We start from the raw sequence: 18,688 nt of genomic DNA, 5'->3' as shown, positions 1-18,688 counted from the left end.
TGACCCCCAGAGCCTCACTCTTCCCCTTCACTTAATGAAAAGAACGAGTAGAAGTAGGATTTGCCACCCATTTTGCCTTCAGAAGTCCAAAATAAAAAAGGGAGGGGTATTTTGCTGGTTGCATCTGTCCTACCTCGCACCTGCTTTGGGCAGGGATGTCCCATCGGGGTCAGGTGTCACAGCAGGGAACCCTGCAGTCTGGGCAGCAGGTCCCTGGGACAGAGATGTGACAAGGAAGTGCAACGAGGAGCACCAAGAGACAGCAGTGCAAAGAAAGGGGTGAGATGAAGAGGTGAGCGGGGACAAGAGCAGAAGCCCTCAGAGGAACACGTTGCCAGCTGCTCCCTGCCTTCACCCCGAGCTTTGCAGGAGCTTTACCACTAAGTCCAACAACAAATACCCATTGTACCAAGGAGATTATCCATGTTTAAACAAGCAAGTGGGAAGGAAGGCCTGAAATGAACAGCAACCCCCAGGGTTAAGCAGGTGTTCCAGCTCCTGGATGCCAGGTTGCAGCACACTCCATGGTTCAGTCCATCATGGGAAAAGGCTCATCTTCCCACGCTGGGCTCGCTTGTTCTTGGTCTAAGCAAGTGCATCTCTCCCTGCATCCCACCCCATCCCTGCTCCCCACTGCTGCTGGGGAGTGCACTACTGCAGCCCAGACCCGGTGCTCTCATCTCTCAGGTTCAGATGTCAGCACCAGGATGACGTAACATAATGCAGTGCCTGATTAAATCTTTTTAATCACCTCCATGAGCTCCAAATTTCAGCTCGTTTTAACCGCACACGGATGCACTTGTGAGAGCTCTAAGTGATCGGTCACTCTGGAGTGAAAATGGACATCATTTTGGTTCGTGCATATATTCCCAAATGAACACTTCAGTACTACAGTCAGAGTTAAATATCATACATAACCATCACTCTGCCCTCCATTTTCAAGCAACATCAAAACACCAGACAGGCCTACAAAAGCACGCTGAGATGCTTTCAGGAAGCACACAGGCTTTGAAAAGTGGCATATGGATAACAGTACCATTGAACAAAATGTAATTAATCCCCCTTATTAAATCTCTGCCTGCAAAATCCATTGTACGTAACACATGGCTTTCTTTCTCAGTTTAAAAACATCAACCAAATCAAGGCAAAGGTCCAGCGTGTACAGTTAAGAATGGAGTTTCCTAGTCAAGAAGCTTTGGGGATTCTGAGCTGCAAACCAGGTTAGGAATACTTCCCAGCTATTAAACGTATGTTTCACTTTATCCCTTAATGACACGCATCCTAAATTTAAATAATAAAAGTACTTCTGCTGCGTGATCAGGTAGAAGTGAATCGGATGAGCAAGTTCAATTATGATCAATTATTGACAGTTTTGCTTACCTCCCTGTGTCTCCTTATCCTCGCTGATGCCACGTGAGTGCAGGATGAGCGTCAAAGCACACGACCAACATCTGCCACATGCAGTACCTTCTCTTGCACCCTGCTGAGCCAGCCTCCCCCTGCCACCTCTCCGCAGACACACAAGAGGAAAATTGTGAAATGGAGTGTTTTCTTTCAGCAGAATTTTGATTGAGGGTTTTTTTTTCCCTTTTTCTTTCTTTGCCTCTAAACTGGTACTTGACTTGAAAGGGGGGGCAAAGCATCACACTTGTGTTCCCCAAAAAGCCAAAATGCAGCACTCTCATTCTCAACGTGAAGTTTTTTGCATGATGCCACCTTGAGTTATTTTCTTCTCGTTCTTTCAGTAAATACCCCAAAGGGAATAAAAACATCTAAGGCTGAACAAAAGGGCTCCAGGCTAACACATAACAACCTGCTTTTTCGTCGAGTTTGGTGAACCCCTGAAAAAAGCCAACAGTCACTTGACTAAATGCTAGAAGCCACTAAGCTGCTTTTTTAGTCTGCTTGTGCATATTTCCAAGTGGGAAGGAGTAAATATGAACACAGACACAAGAAAGCACTCTCAGGCATTGTTTGATGGTACTGTGAGTTCTGTTCTTCACATGGGAACACACTGCCGACCCAGTTCAGACTTTCATGGTGGCTAAACCCACTCAAGCCATAGACTCATGGAATCATTGAGGTCAGAAAAGACCCCTGAGACCCCCAGGTCCAACCCCAGCCCACCCCACTGTGCTCACTGCCCACGTCCATCAGTGCCACATCCCCCAGCTCTGAACACCTCCAGGGATGGTGATTCCCCATCTCCCTGTGTGGCTGTGCAGTGCCTCACCGCTCTAACAAATTCTCCCTAGTATGCAGCCTGACCCTCCCCTGGCTCAACTCAAGGCCACTATTTCTTGTCTCACGTCACAGCCGGTTTTGTGTCAGGTCAGCTCCTTCCCCTCAGCCAATATAAACCCATGCAATGAGAGATCTGGATAATCTAAGAAAGGTGAAACAACACAGCAACATCTGATCCAAATCAAATGCATGTGGCTGGATTAACCAGAAGTTCCCTGATCCTAGCACAACAGCACCCAAAGCAAAGTCTCCTAAGCCATTTCTCCTTAGATTTTGCTGAATTTCTGACAGGTGAAGTCAGAAAATGGCGCATGACCTCATCAGCCCATCTGAACTCAATTACCTGCCAACACATCAGCTGGCAGCTAGTGACTGGAACAGGTTGCCCAAGGAGGCTGTGGATGCCCCATTCCTGGAGGCATTCAAGGCCAGGCTGGATGTGGCTCTGGGCAGCCTGGTCTGCTGGTTGGCGACCCTGCACATAGCAGGGGGTTGGAACTCAATGATCATTGTGGTCCTTTTCAACCCAGGCCATTCTGTAATTCTATGACCATGAGTAGGTGATTCCCCACCACAGACCCGGCTTGATTTGCAGCAATTGCTCTGTTTCAAAAGCCCACAGAGATTTACCAAGCAGCTCTGGGTGCAGCTGAACTTGCAAAGCAGCACAGACACAACCCTGGCACTGCTGCTTTGATTTCTTTTCTCTACAGAGAAGCTGCCATGTGGCCACCATACAGCAACCCCCTTTTCTTTTTTCATTAAAACTAATTGATTCTAAGCAGGAAGTACTTTTTAATTTCCTTTAGCATTAGAAGTAATGTTAGCCTCTATAAATGAAATGAAAGACACCTCCTAAAATGCATTTTCGAATGTTCCCTAAATAGCAAATGACATTCAAATCGGATGCAGGCAGAATTGTAATTGGAAGCTGCACAGTCCTCTTTCAGGATTCATAATAATTGCAGTTTTGCTGAAAAGGTTCACAAAATGAAGCCTTTGCAAATAAGGTCCGGCTTCTCCAAAACATGCAGCTAATTCTGGCTGCTCCAGCAACACAACGTGCCCATAAACTTCCTTCATGCAGCCAGGTAGCTACATGGGTTGTGTCATCACATAGCTGCAGAGCAGCAGGAATACAGCTGGGAAAGGTTCGCTGTAGGGCAAGAAGTACAGCGTAAGGTCTGGAACAGCTTCCGTACGAGGAACAGCCAATGGGTTGGGATGTTTCAGCACAGCAAAGAAGCGCATCGGGAAGATTAAACAGAGGTCCGAAGACTCTCAAATCGACTGCAGGGATGGGTGGGGATTTCCTCTTAACCAGCTCATCCAGCCCAGCCCTCTGATACTCCCTGGAGTATCAGAGGAAAGTTATCAGAAGCAGGTCCCCAGCTAGCAAAAGGAGACGGCCCATTGGGTAACAGGCAGCAGATGCTTGCAAGATGTGGGTGCAGAAAGCTTAAGGGAGCTCAGGGCAAGACTGGGCAAGCACTGGGAAGGGAGAGCCAGCAAGGCTTAGAGACAAACAATTCTTACCTGTCACAGAAAACATCCTGAGATGAAAATAATTGGAGCCCAAGAGAGTACTCAAGGAAAGTATCAAAACTGCTTGCTTCTTCTTACCGACCTCTAGGAAAGCAATTATGGCCAGTGGGTTTCTGCCGAGTTGATTTTTTTTTTTTTTTTCCCCAATTCATTTTTAAAAGCAAACCGCCTATACTGGGTCCTGGCATCACCCTGACAAAGCTAAACCTACAGCTCTCCTGGAGAAGGGGGGATCTACGCAGAAGGAAAAGCATGCAGAGTAGCCAATTGATGGCAGAAAAGCAAGGTACAGAGGGAGGAAGACAGAGGAACACCGTGGCACAGGTGGTCCTTACAATTCTAATCCAAGTCCAACTGGCTTCCAGTGAGAGTGAGGAGAGGGCTGCAGTTGTGCTGCTGTAGCTGTGATGGTGTTAGAAGTGAGAGGTGAAGTCCATAGGGAAATGGAGAATCTTCACATGCAGCATCTACTCAAGCGAGGAAGGCAGTCATCCTCCTGGATATAAAAAAAACCCTACATCAAGTCTGTGAGAAAATCTGAAGTGGGCCTTGTGCATCCCGAAGCTCATCTCCTACCCCCACCCCAAGGATATCACACTTGTTCTAGTAACAGATGTTACCTCTCCCTCCAAATCTCGCCTCCACGAGTCTCTGTAAGACCAATGATAGCCAAATAGGAATCAATAATCAGGTGGAATAAGGAAAGATTCATCATGTAGCAGATGGATCCTGAAAAGGGCAAATTCCAGGGAGGACGAATGGCTGAGAGGGGGAGTTTGCAGTGGAGCAGAGCAAGCCCTGCTGCTCAGCATTCCAGGCCCTCAGGAAGGAGTGCTGTGTCCAAAGCTGACACCATGAGGAATCCAGGTGCCTACTGGCCTTCCTATCCCAGCACTGTGGAGCTCAGATAAGGGGCACATACCCAGGAACCCAGGACAGAGCTTGCAAGTGACAGAAGCAGGGCCATTGCGCCAGGGTGCAACATGAGGCAGAGGCTTGTGCTAGACAGCAAGGCAGACAGCTAGAGAAGGAGTGGGAAAACAAAACAAATCTGTTCATCTCACAGTCCCTATTTCACTCTCTCGGCAGAATCCAGCCTCTGGTTTCTTCAGTTTGCATCTCCTTTTGAGCGATAACCCAACAGGGCTGCCATCCCATTACAAAGCCCATTCCTTCAGCCTTATTTCTCTGCCGGGATGTGAGGGGGGACAACAAGCACACCTTCTCCAGCAGCAGCTGCACAGCTTGCACTAAACACACGGTGCCTGGAGTAACGCTACCTCTGAGAAAATTACCAAAAGAAATGGCTCGTTTTGTAATTCACACCTGGGCTACAAATGCAGAAGAGTTTGCAATAATCTCCGATGAAATATTACATTGTTTAAAGAGTTCCCGGTGAAATTCACCTTTAATTGATTTTTGATCTGTGCAAAAACTCTGCAGAGAGAGAGGAGATATTAGTCATACTCCTGTTTTATCGCTCCTGCGAGCGCTTTCTCTCCTTTGTTTCCTTTGTCCCCAGAGAATCAACATGACACCGAAGAAAGCGGCATGGAAGATACTGCAGAAGTAATAAATAACACTCACACAGGAATCGTGTTCTGTACCCCGCACATCCCACTAAATCATTCTGTAAAAGGTGAAGTGGTCCCCTAGGAACGCTCTGAAGTTAAGAGGACACGGGTTCATAGCTAGCGCTGTCCCAAGGAGGCACTTGCTTGGTCTTCTCCATGACTCTCCTCTGCTGGGAGGAAGGAAGAGCTGTGCCACACATCTTGTCCCTATGGCTGGGTCACAAGAACCCCCCATTAGGACCCAAACCAACCACTGGGCTAGATGCACGTTTCAGCTTGCTTGCAGAACATCACGTGGCAGCTTATTCCAGGAAAGCATGACGTGTGGCCAAGAATACTGACTGCAAAAGGTTGACAGAAAAGTCATTACAGTGTTGGTTTCCAAATCAGGATGAGCCAGGGTACAAGCAGCTGTTGAAGCTGAGGAAACAGGTCAGTATTAACTCCCAAGTCAATTCGCTGAAAATCTCTTCCAAAAACCAGAAGGAAACTGTCACAGAGCAAATGGCCGAAGAGTAAAATATTGCTCCAGGAGACGAGAGGAAATGCATCCATAAGCATCACTGGAGACCAAAAAGTGCTGATAGAGATGACTGTAAAACATTATCCACTCGGTAAGGCTTCAACTAACATTTACAGCAGACAGCGCACTTGTTATGGATAAACTAAAGTTAATGATAGAAGAGGGGAAAAAAAATAACACAGCTCTTCTGAAGAGCTGCTGTACAGAGCCACATCACAGAGCGGGCACTGTAACATCTCATAGCAAACAAGTTGTGCTGGATGCAAAATCGTTTTTAAATCTAGGAGACAATGAAGTAGGAGCAAAAGTCCTTGGGCACGGCAAAGCCTTCAAAAAGCCTTTGAGAAAAATCTGAGTATTTATTAGAAAATGAAGGGGAGAATAAGAGGATGGTTCACCGAGACAACAAGTTACTATGGCCCAGCTAAATCGCAGTAACCAACCAGGTGTGCTTAACCTTAGCCAACAATAAATGGCACAGAAGTTGATGAAAAGGACATGCCTCATGATTTCCATGCCCTGGTCAGTTGTTGCCCTTGTTTGTGTCCAAATCTGGAATAACAGAGAACGCATTTCCTTCAATTTTATACCAACAGCCTAAAAATCATAAAATGGTGCTTACAGGAGCTATTAAATCAAATTCACCTTTTGCAAAGCATGTGCTAGCTTATATTCCCATCAAGAGGTTGTGCATTTCAACTACTGCTGGAGAACTTTACAGTTCAGGTAATACACCCAGCCAAGACTGGTCTATAACACTGTTGCTGAAACATCTGGGCTAAAATTGCTGTAAGGGTTCTCCCTCTGTCGGAACTGATGAAATTTCAACCTCAGACGTAGGGCTGGGGAAATCAGCCCGACAGGATTTGAACCAGGTGGATCACCTGTGACCATGAGTTAGATTCTTAGGTAGGACTCAGTTGGGATCAATCGTTTCTTACAGGAGTGAAAAGGTAAAAGCAGCGAAGGGAAGCTCTTCCTGAATGCTGCCCATTTCAAGGGCTCTTCCAGTCTGTACCAGTCAGAGGTTTTGCATCTCTCCGTTGGCAGCCTTGTCTAGATGATCATGCTGAGTATCCAGGGCATTCTGTAATCATCTCAAGAAGCATGATCTTAAGTTATGACTTAAGGAGTTACCTGCAAGATCATCCAAGAACAACACGGGTGTGACTTCAAAAACGCACAAATTCCTCCAGCTCAGATTTTGCTATGCAGATCTAAAACCACACATTTTCTCACAACTGCAAAACACTCCTGCTGCATGGGAAGAGTATTTCTTCAGCCTCTGGTTTTTGGGGTATTATCATGAACAGATAGATTATAAAACTGCAACATCACTGAAAACAAGTTTTCACATCTCACAGAGCTGTAGGATGGACACAAGTGGGAGCCAGGCCTCTCTGTCCCCCTCTGGAGGCAGGAGAACCCGCTTTTGTTAAGGTACAACGTTGTGTACTCCTTATCAGATTCCTCTGAATATAATGGTTTACACTCTCAATTTGGTTTTCCTGCTTTGGAAGTCTGCTCCTCACTAACTCACATTCATCTGCCTAGTTCTTCTTGTTCCTTGTACACTGTCATTTTTCTAACTGCAATATATTCAACTACATCGTCCTAGGCATTTTATTTGTGTGGTTCTGCTCTAACAGCTAGCTTAGCTGCTTCAAATTATGCCTTGCTTTCAGTTTTGCTTGAGTGTAAAAACGTCGTGTAAAAATGAATTACCCTCTGATGAAGGCTTTCAGGCTTTCCATTTGAGGAACAGCGTGCAGCTTTTTTGGGGGAGCAATGGGAGAAGGATCAATCCAGCTTTTGTTTTACAGATTGCTACAATAGATAGCTTCCCCATAGGGAGTGTTACAGTACTATATTATGCTTACATAAAGGGTAATGACTAGGAACTTGGAGAACTCTACCCTTAGGAAGTGCTTGACGAGTGAGAACAGCAGGTGTGGAGGAAGGAAGAAAGGCTGAATGTCTTTCTGTCCTGACTTTCTCTTCTTTTATCTTTGGAGACTGAACTCGGAGTCAGAAGCGAGCTGGCTCCTGTAGGTATGCCAAAGCAGAAAGATGAATGTGGCAAAGCAGAGCACCCATACAAAGAGAGGAAACCACGATCACGGCGGTAGCCCTGAACCCCATCCCTAAGCAGGTGGCTTTGAAAGGGGCTGTGCTCAGCCACGGGGCACTCTTAACTCACTACCGTAAAATAGGCAATTACAAGAGGGGCTGGAGAAAGGAGAAAAAGCAACAGCAGTGGGGAAAGGCTGTTCTGTGCTGCAAGAGCCTGAGTTTATGCCAGCAGCAAGCTGAGCAGGGGAAGAAAAAAAAAAGAAAAGTTGTAAAATCCTGTAGGCTCCACAAAGCCATTTTTGACCCCTAGAAACCTTAAATGGTGTCATCACAGCCCTTGTAGACAGAACTTGATATTTGTCTTTCTGCCGCTAAGCAGCATTAAGAGCCCACCACAGGAAGAAAACCTCTAAAGAGGTATTGATCTGCTTGGTGTACAGTAGGCTCAAAAGAGGCAAAAACCTGAAGTGAAGACCCCCAGAATGCCACCAAGGTGCACAAGCAGCTGCAGTCTGAGCTGCACAGGCCCATGTGTGCAGGGTCTCCATCCTCTTGCCCGGAGCCTTTTATTATCCCTAGGGCTGAATCACAACTGTTATGGGGCTTTCCCCATTTAGGGGCATGTCTGTACGACCCCCGTCCATTCCCGACTCCAGGGTGCTCACAGCTCCTCGATGCCCAATGTCTGGATGGCCCTTGAGAGCTTCAGACAAACACAATCAGTGAACAAGCAGCAGGAAATCCCCTGAGAGAGTAACGGGGGAACAAAAGGACCCTATGTGTTACACCAATGTGGCAAATATATATATATTTTTTTAAGGAAAACAGCATAAGGCAAGGAGCTGCTTGGACAAAGCAGTGCTGCACATGTATGCTATGAACTCAGACTGGAACAGCCAAGGGCTACGGCAGCCATCCATTTTCAGGCTGAGCTTTATGAAACCAGCAGTTCACCAGCAAGCAGGTAAAGGTGTGGTGAAGAATCAGAACATCAGAGACCCTGCTGGACAGCAGTCATCTCCCTGGTGCTCTGTGAGGAAGGAGACAAAGATGAAACGAAATAGACCCAAGTTAAAATGACTCTACTAGTGACAATGCCATGAAGACCATGAAGACATTAAGCTAAATGCCAAGGGAAACTACAGAGACTGAACCACTAAGTGGTACAAGCAGTGCAAAAGCTACTGCGTGAGCCTAAAGTACTGCTTCATCCACGAAGATGTGATGCAAAAGCTGCAGCAAATGAACATACAGCAGATGCACAAGCAACATGAAGCAAAGAGAGAATGGCCAATCCAGCGGCATTTGGAGAAGGCTGGCTCTCAAACATGCTACAAGCAGAACTTGGTGAGAGAAGAGCAATGCAGCAGAACATTACAACAGCAATATAGAGAGGGGATGTGCAACATTTAAAAAGAAAAAACAACACAAACTAACAAACAAAAAACCATCCGGAGCACAACAGGCGTGTCTGCCTAGAAAAGTCCCCTGCACTGGGTAAGCTGTGAGGCAATGGAGCCTAGCAAGGAATAGATTTGTATGCCACAGAACAAATCCACCTCTGGTCAGAGAGCTCTCATCCAAACACAACTGCCTGCGGGAATATGAGCAAAAGGGTTCAACGAACTCTAGCTCAGGCAGCACATCACACACGAAACACACTGTGGAGCCAAGGAAGCTGCAGCCTTACCACCACCCGGGCACTGAGGTTGGAGGTGCAGGGATGGGAGCGCTGTCCAGGATCCAGCCTGCAGGGGAAGGTCTTCAGTGCCACCGGTGAATCACACAAGCAGGGCTCCAAGCAACTCGGATCCCCTCTGATACCGCTGCTCTGCTCCATGCATGAGCTCCCAACACGTGGTTTAAGATCTTGCATACAAGGACCAACTCCTCTTTGACAGCCAGGAGGGGAGAGCTAAAACTGAGATGAAACCGATATGGGATCATACACAAGCAATTTCCCATCTTCAGGTTACAACCCCATACCACACAGAGAAAGCAGCACAGCTGACATCCAGAGATATTACAGAGACTCAGAGATTATTAGGACTTGTGAATGATCTAATAAAACATCTTCCTAGTCCTGCTGTCCCCTAAAGGCAATGCCTGGACAAACACACATTACAGCTGCATTAAGACAACACAGCTGCTCTATAAAACAAGAAGCTCTCTCAGAACTGCCATAATACGAATGAAGGTGAAATCAAACCACGCAGCAGTAGAGAGTGGGGGCCTAACTCATTCCTCATTCAAAGGAACAGCTAATACCTGCAGTCAGAATAATCAGCGGAACAAGTCTGTCGTGCCTTAAACCTGCAAATAAAGAAGGACACAGTGAATATATTCAGTCCTTAAGGCTTCAGGAATGAAACCTTGAACCAACATTGAGTGCTTTTTTTAAAGCTGCAGTTTGCAGTACAAAATATCCCCTGCGCTACAACTGTCCCTGAGACACCAGTGCTCTGCCGTGCGTTGCAAAACAGGGGGTTGTCTACATGGCCACACCTCTGCCACAGCATTCACCCCACATATGCACGGAGTGTTGAGATCTTCGCCCTACACAAGGTCAGAAAACTGCCCGCAGGCACTGGGTTATGGAGCTGGAGCTCAGTGCTGGCAGTGCAGGTGGCTGGAGCACCAGCTGCGGAGCAGAGTGGTCTCTGGGTTGGGTTATGGCAGATAGCCCTGAGCTTCCTGCTCCGCCTGCATGCTCCTGAGCATCCTCCCTTCTCAGCAGGTTAAGTCAAAGAGGACTGAGGGTCTGGCAAGCGACAAATATGTGTAGAGATGCTGATCGGAAAATGGAGCCATACAAGAAATGCATGCTGTCCTTGTGAGGCCTTAAAGTGTAGCTGTTCTCAGTGCCCACACCTTATCACTAACCACTTCCCTCAGCTTTCAGAGGCCTGTCAGACTGGCAGCTATGGGAAGCACTATGAAAATATAGCAAGCTGTTGGGCAGCAGGTTAATCCCAGCACATGCTCATTCAGACAGCAGGCTCCAGAGTATTGCTGTGCTTTACTACCTGGGAAGGAAATAGAGACAGATCATTAGCACTAGGCCACAGTAACAGTACGAGTGAAATCAGCAATTCAAATAGCTATGAATCAGCTGAAGGGAAACTATAAAAAAAGAACTGAGAAGCTGGACAGAGGAAAAACTCCTGCAGAAGACCTGAGTGATGCTGGGTGTCTGCACCCCGTCTCGCACCTCTCATCGCTGGGTCACACCAGCTGCTAGTTCTGGAAAGAGCAACAAGTGATAGGAAGAGCACGTAGGTGATGGTCAGTGTTACTGTGAGGAGTCCCACGTTGGACCCTGGGAAGCACAGCCCCTTCCTGCAGGACCCACCACACGTGGTAAGGAAGCATGCATTGATCACACCAGTCCCCAGTGCTGGAACACCCCTATGCCAGCAGTGTATTCCCCTGCAAACCTGAGATGAAAGCAGCGAGCAGAGGAGCTGGAACACGAGCGGTGAGCTCAATCAGCAGGAGGAAAGAAGGAGCACAGGTACTGGCAGAGGCTCTCACACTCACCACAGCAGAGAGGTCCTGCACGAGGCAATTTCCTGCCATCATATGAGAGAGGATCCCACCCCCAACACTGCACACCTGCCACAGACATGCTCTGCCTGCTTTTTCAGACATAAGCTTCAGATCACAAGAAACACACTGCTGAGCACAGCCAGAGCACCTGACACAGATGGAGAGTGTGGGATTCGGGCTCCTGCCTGCCGTGCCACGGGAAAGCAACAGTGCTGTGACAGATGGCAGAGGGCACTGGGATAAACTGGGACAGCAGGAGACCACAGAGCATCCATATTTGAGGATCCTGAGAACAAGAGGACACCCATCTGCCAGGAAACAGCAAAGCAGCGTTGCTCTGATCGGGGTGGGAGAGTCCCAGCCACTCAGCTCTGCATGGCCAAGCCTCCCCCGAGACCCTGGGACATTCTTTAGAGCTGTGACATGATACAGGGTTCAGACACCAAGTTTCCTCTGCCAGCACTGGGGATGATTATCACCATTCGGTTTGCCCAGAGAAGTGTGGGTGCCCCATTCCTGGAGCTGTCCAAGGCCAGGTTGGATTCAGCCCTGGGCAGCCTGATGTCGTGGGTGGCCACCAACCCACTGCAGGGGCTGGAACTGGGTGATCTTTGAGGCCCCTTTCAACACAAATCATTCCCTGATTCAGAGTCACTCACAGTCAGTGAGAGGTGCTGCCGGCGCGGGCTGCAGTGGTTATTGATTTCCTACGTGACCTTGGGTAAGTCACTTAACCTCAGTTTCCTCATCTGTATATTGGGAATTATGAGACTTGCAGAGTGCCACAAATTCATCATAGGGAACTACTTAAGAGCCCTATTATGAGTTAATGGGATTTCCCACTTCAGAATTACTCCTCCGAGGATCGAAGCAGTTGGACTGGGATATTCATAACCCTGATTCCTACTGTACGTGCAAAGCTTTTTCTTCTACAGTTTTTCCTCCTAAAATCACCCATGTAAATCATCTAGCTTGGAGCACACAGTCTGAGCATGTCCAGGTTCAAGGCTCTTTACAAACACTTGGTTAAATGACTTTGGCCTTGTCAGTCATCCACGCTAACGAGTCCCTCTCCTCATCCAATGCACGCGGCTTCCAACATACGGAGTTTCACACCGTGTGCTGTTATGGTGAGGAGCTCAGCTGGGCTCTCAGAGCATGAAGTCTGTTCAAATTAAGCTGCAAACTGTCACGGAACAGCTCCCTGGAAGAAGTAAAAATCCAAAGGATCATCTTAAAAACTAAAGGCAGTTACAGCGCCTTGGTATCTCGTGAAGGTTAGGTCTAAGGGCCTGCAGCTCAAGTGCAATCCCACAACCACAGCACAGTTGCAGCCCCTTTATTCCCTCCAAGCTGTGCTGTGTGCTACTGCCCAGCATAAAACAGGCATTGAAGCTTCCCAAGAACAAGCAGCACATTGATTTGCAAAGCAATTCAAGATATCTAGAGGATGAAACGGGCTAACGTGGTGAGAAGCTTAAAACAAAAGGCTTCTCTACGGTGGGTATTTTTCCAAGGAAGTAAAGATAAAAACATACAGCCTCGGTGCCTCGGTACAACCAGTGCTTTATAAGCGTGCTCACACCCCGATGCACACAGACAGACACGGCTCTTCAAGACCATGGGGTGAAACCTAAAGAGCGTTCCTATGCTAACTTGTTCCTCCACGGGGAATTAAAGCACTTCCGAGACTGAGGAATACCTCCGCCCCGTCACACTGCCTCGCTCCTTCCTCACTCTTCCCCTCATCCTCCGCCCAGTCACTTGGCATTTATTCTGTCCTATTTTATTTGGATTTTCTCTGAGCAGAGTCATTAATCTTCCCCATAGATGCACGGCTCTGACAGCTGGGTCTTGACACCTCCAGTGCCAGCGAAGGACATTCTCATACTCTGCTCTCTTTATTTTTTTTCCCCCTTTCTCCTTTAAAAGAAGCCCTTCATCCCTCCCCAGCCACGGGGTTTTGATGAGAAGGCCAGGCAGACCGAGGTCATGCGAACTGGAGGCAAGGGGCTGTGGGGGAGGAAGGCAAGGGAAGAGGATGCAGCTCCCACAAGGAACTCCCGGGTCCCACTGAAAAGGTCAGCGTGCTTTTGAGTCATCTGCACTGCTCCCTGACACAAAAAAATATACTCAGCCCAGAGCAGAGATACTTGATAAAGAGTCTAATGAAGTGGAAAGAGTGTTGCATGAAAAGAATAGGCCTCTCTCATCCTGACATCCCATGATGCTCCTTCGAGTTGCTATGGAGACTTGAAAGAGAAGGGGGTTTTGTTGTCTTGAAGTGCCTTCTCCCTTCCCAGTAACCTTGACCTTTTCCAGGTTTGTGTGTACATGTATTTTAAGAAAGAAGAAGGAAAAAAAAAAAAAGATAAGGAATTCCATTTCTTCTTATCTGGTCACGGCTCACTGGCTGGCACTGATGCATGTGGGGGGCCATCAGCCTGTCTTGGTGTGTAGATTTGGAGAGGATAAGAGCAAGAAAATGCAGAGGGGAACAGTTAATTAAGGCTGATATTGCAAAGGACCTTGCTTGCTGAATAATGAATTCCATATGCTTCAGAAACACAAGTGCAATTAAAGGTGTGAGAGACGAAGGGCAGGAGAGGAGTGATGGGTCATATATTACCATACAAAACAGCCCCACTGGCCCTGCCAAGCTAGGGGTTCAAATGAAAAAAAAAAAATGCACCGTGTATCACAACCAGAGATAATTTCTCATAAACGAGCCCGAGGTGTTGCTGCCAGTTTCCACAGGTGAAGAAGGGTTACCTGCAGTTGACAGCCATTAGAGAGTGATGGGAGAGTCATTGAGACAGGTTGAAAGCAGTTCTCTTTGTGTGATACCCAGCTCAAGATGAATATGGAGCTGAGCAGGCAGGCTAATGCAGAACTGTGCTGAGGGGGAGATGCTTGTGTTCCTTCCCTACCCCCTACCCAAAGAAGCTGCCTACCTCCAGTTGGAAGCCAGCTATACAGTCAGGAAGAGATGCTCAGAGGTGGGTTTGTCACCAGGAGGCCACAATGTGCCCACCCATTGCACCTCACCATGCCTGGCCCCCCATCTATGACCCCCAGAAGACACACTCCTCACTCCATGTTATCTTGTGGGATAAAAGCACTCTGCTTGGCTTAAGGGAACTGTTGTACCTTAGGAGAATGGAGTCTAACTGCAACAGAAGAAGAAAACATCCAATGAAGTCTATCTATCCAAGAACACAGCCACCTCCAGGAGTAAGACCTGGGTTTGAACAGAGCATTGCACAATCCAGCCCTATCTTTAACAGCTGAGGATCATTCATGCCAAGTAAGAAAATCAGCATTTGACACCACTGAGCACCTGGCTTGCTCACGCTGTAAACGAATGAGATCTGATGTCTGGGAGATCTTTGTACACCTCCGTCCGTGAGGAATTTAGCCTCCCTGGCCCTAAGGAGATCTAGGATAAGGTTTATAGTCACCACTAACCCCGAAATTGATTCCTTACCTTGCAGAAGCTTGGGCCAGCGTTGTGCTAATCTAAAGGAAGCCCCTGATAAGCAATCTTACCAGCTGTCTGCTCTCCACCCTCCGAGCCTGGGTAAGCTTTCTCAGCTTCTGACTCACTCCAAGCAACTCTACGGCACTTGTTGGTCCTGCCAGCTCGCCACATTACCGCTCTAAGGGAGAGGAGAGCACAGAATACATCAAATCGTAACGAAATTATTGGAAAATATTTCTCTTTCAGCTGAGAGTGCTGTTGATACAATCGCCTTTTCATTTTCTGTGAGACCGCGTGCGCTCGTACGCGTGCTTCTCCCCCATCCCATCTCTCAAGCTTATGATGTGAGCAATCACGCGGGCTTGCTTGTCCATTCCCAGCCCGACAAACCATTTCCAATAAGATCCATCTCCTCCTGCTCAAGGCTGTATTGTCTTCATATCCTTGGAGATCAGATGTCTGTTCTCCTTTTTATCACTTGAGCCGCACGTGTTTTGATTGTAAACACCCTGATAACACTCCTGTTAGACCCTCACAAGTGAAATAATAAAGGATAGATAACATTTCTAGACGTGATACTTATACTGTCATCCTACACTGAGATAACAAGGAGCAGACAGCCTGTGAGTCTGTCTTACTCCGATAAGCATCTTGTCACCATAGATACTAAAGAGATAAACTTTCTAAAATAATATCCTTCTTCACGTCACTTTGCTCAAGTTGGATAACGGATGGTGCAATTCCTCTCCCTTCCCACTCTAACTGCCTTTATGGTTTCTCCCATTCACACCACCAGCGCCCCTCACTGTGCACAGGGCCGGCAGAGCACACAGTGGCTCACATTGCCCACCCAGGTGAGAGCAGCTGGTAGGTGCCATCTTGTTGGATGACGTTTTGTGGACATCCTGAGGAAGCAGTGGAGCTCCCAAGCACACTGCCTGGCAGGCTAAAGAGCGCATCTTTGCTTGTAAAGGGTTGTTACTCTTCATGGCCCAGGCAAACACAGCCTATCTGCTACATCTCTCTGCACACAAAACCCTTCCGACAGAACAAGAGGGGCTCGTGACAGCAGCAAAACCAGGATGGGATGCCCCTAGTTGTAGTCAGTACATTTCTGTCCCTTCTGTTCTCCAAGGGGAGAGGTGAAGGATTGTGTTACTCAGCCAGGCTGCAGCTCTGTGGAGACGGTTCACACTGCTGAACACACGCTTTCTCCTAGAGAAACAGCCGTGTGGAATGGCACAGACCTTGAAGGCAGGGACAGGAACAAACCGTGATGCCTTATCCCAGGGCAGGTGCTGCAGGAGCCTCCCCTCAGCACACAGTACCAGCGAGAACAGGAGAAAGCAGGGTGTGAAGGTCAGAGCCTGAATCCTGCAGCCTTGCTCTGACAGCCCTGGGGAAAAAAAAGAGTTAAAACCTATGTGAATGTATCGCTCTTTCAGGACACATCAAAGCTCCCTTGCCAGGAGGTTCCTCATGCTACTCAATCTGTCCAACATTTCTCAACAGCACGAACTCTTCCAGTATCTCCCCATGGGATGATTTAGGGGCCTTGATGTGGTGACGACAACAGTGCTATACCCTTTCCCCTTGATTTTGATGTCTGAAAAAGATAATCCTGCTCAGGGAACAGAGCACTGAAGCAGGTGCCAACATTCAGAGCCTGTCTTTATCCATGGTAACTACAAGAGATGCTTGACATTTCTATGTTGAAGCGTTTCTTAAATGAAAAATGGCTTTGCAATCAAAATGAATACGTGTACAGAAAATCTCCAGTTTGCTTGAAAGTTGCCAGGCTTATAAATTGGAAGCTGAATGTTTCTCTAATAAAATAAAACGCAATAAAATTACAACAGTTACCCAAGAAACACACCTAGCCACTGAAAACCACTATAACCCTTGAGACTTGCTGTTATTGTGGTTATTTTTTGTCTGGGTACCTTCAGGAAGGTATTGTTGCTCTTAATAACACTCTCTTAAGTATTTAAAAGTATCAAAAGGAAATGTTTTTAAATGGATTTCTTCATCTGAAAGTACAAAGTGAAGCACCTGGCAGCCATGTACCTCACTGAGCTGTCTTCTTGCAAATGGTAAACACAAACGCAGATGACATTTCAGTGGTGACCATTTTGCATGGTATCCATATCAGAAAAAAAACATAAGAATTCATTCTCCTCATGATAAGTATTGACCCTGCCTTGCTTCACTGCATATTTACCTCTTGGGTCAATAAATCATCGTGTTAGTCTCAGTAGAAGTCAGTATCTGCTTATTATTACATTAACCTTTACGAGGCAGATAGCAGTTGTTTTTCCCTATAATAGGATATTGCACAAATTGGATAAGTAAGAAAGATTTATTTGCGATATAATTTTTGGACTACAAACCTTTTTGCTCAATTTGAGGGCCACAAAATGAAACGTGTTCGATGCATCACATGAAGCAGCCTTTCCATTACAACTGGCTTTCAGAGGGCGTATGAAGATTCCTGGGACAAGTCCTGGGACATCTGGAAGATCTGCATGTGCAGTGCTTATCTTCTGCCCAATGAGATGAAGCTGCTGCATTGCTTGGCTCTTGCAGGATCAAACTTCCGTCCTGGCCAGGTGTTTGCATTAAGCCTAAGGAAAGAACACATCGCAAGGGACAGGGGAAAAGCAGCCAAGATTGAGGAAGAAAACAAATACGTGAGTTCCATAAAATCATAGAATCATTCCAATCATATGGGTTGGAAGGGACCTTTAAGATCACCTGATTCCAACCCTCTGCTACAGGCAGGAACACCCTCCCTCTAGCCCAGGTAGCTCACAGCCCCATCCAGCCTGGCCTTGAAGTGTGTGAGGCTCGGCAGCAGGAAGGATGGACAGAAGAAAAGAAGCCTGACAGGAAAAAAGTGAATCTTCATTCACACGTGTGCTGATGTTGAGCCTGGCCTCCATTCACCAACACGCAGGACGAGTTTGGGAAGAGAAGGAGATAGCTGGTGAGGCAGACCCTCCTGTCACCAGCCTTTTAGATTAAAGACAACGTGGCACTTCTTCCAAAGTGCAGAAGACAGCTTTGATGTTCTGGCAAATTCATCCCTTCAATAAAAATAAATTATTTCCAAGACTGCGTGTGAGATACAGCTACACATATGGCTGGCACGTTTTCCTACACGTTGCTTGAACTATCACTATCTGCCTCATCCCTTCGTAAAGCACTTTGAGATACAGCTCCTCAGCTATTAAAGTTATGATATAAAATATAATTCTCCTTCTTACCGTAAGCTCAAAATCTCCTTTAAATATGATATATGCTCTTCTTTCCTTAGATTCTAGACTTTAACTGTGCTTCCTTCACACAAAAGCGCTGCCCACAGATGCCATCTAGGCTGGCTGTGCAGTGGAAACTAAATGCTGCTCAACTATTTTATTAACCTGCTACCACAAGCACGTCTGCCCAGTGAGGGGTGGGGAGTGCCAGCAGTAAGACAGCACCAAAGGGAAAGTCTGAGCTTTGTACAGGAGAACAGATCAAATGAGAGGGATACTGGGACAGAGGGCAAAGTAGAAAAGGAACAGTACAAAGTCATATCTGTAATCTGTACAAGGCAACACTGCCGTTTGCCGATTTACTGTGGATCCAAATGCGGCCCCAAACATCCCTCTGTTTATAAACACTAATTTCCAAAGGCTTCTGAGCTGCTGAACAAAA

At 47.1% G+C, this 18,688-nt stretch overlaps 1 long non-coding RNA gene across 1 annotated transcript in view; it reads right to left on the bottom strand.

Moving 5' to 3' along the window:
• LOC121113442 overlaps positions 1–18,484 on the bottom strand; it is a 29,082-nt gene extending 10,598 nt beyond the window's left edge. The window contains exons 1-3 of the long non-coding RNA XR_005862206.2: positions 17,380–18,484; positions 10,228–16,385; positions 9,650–9,880 (exon numbers count right to left, since the gene is read on the bottom strand). This is a non-coding gene — a long non-coding RNA (uncharacterized LOC121113442). The remainder of the gene's footprint in view (positions 1–9,649; positions 9,881–10,227; positions 16,386–17,379) is intronic.
• Between the last annotated feature and the right edge of the window lie 204 nt (positions 18,485–18,688).

The sequence above is a fragment of the Gallus gallus genome, chromosome 9 (assembly GCF_016699485.2).
Source record: "Gallus gallus isolate bGalGal1 chromosome 9, bGalGal1.mat.broiler.GRCg7b, whole genome shotgun sequence".
Classification (NCBI taxonomy): domain Eukaryota; kingdom Metazoa; phylum Chordata; class Aves; order Galliformes; family Phasianidae; genus Gallus; species Gallus gallus.
Note: the sequence above shows the minus strand (reverse complement) of the source record. Positions and strands in the feature narration are given on the sequence as shown.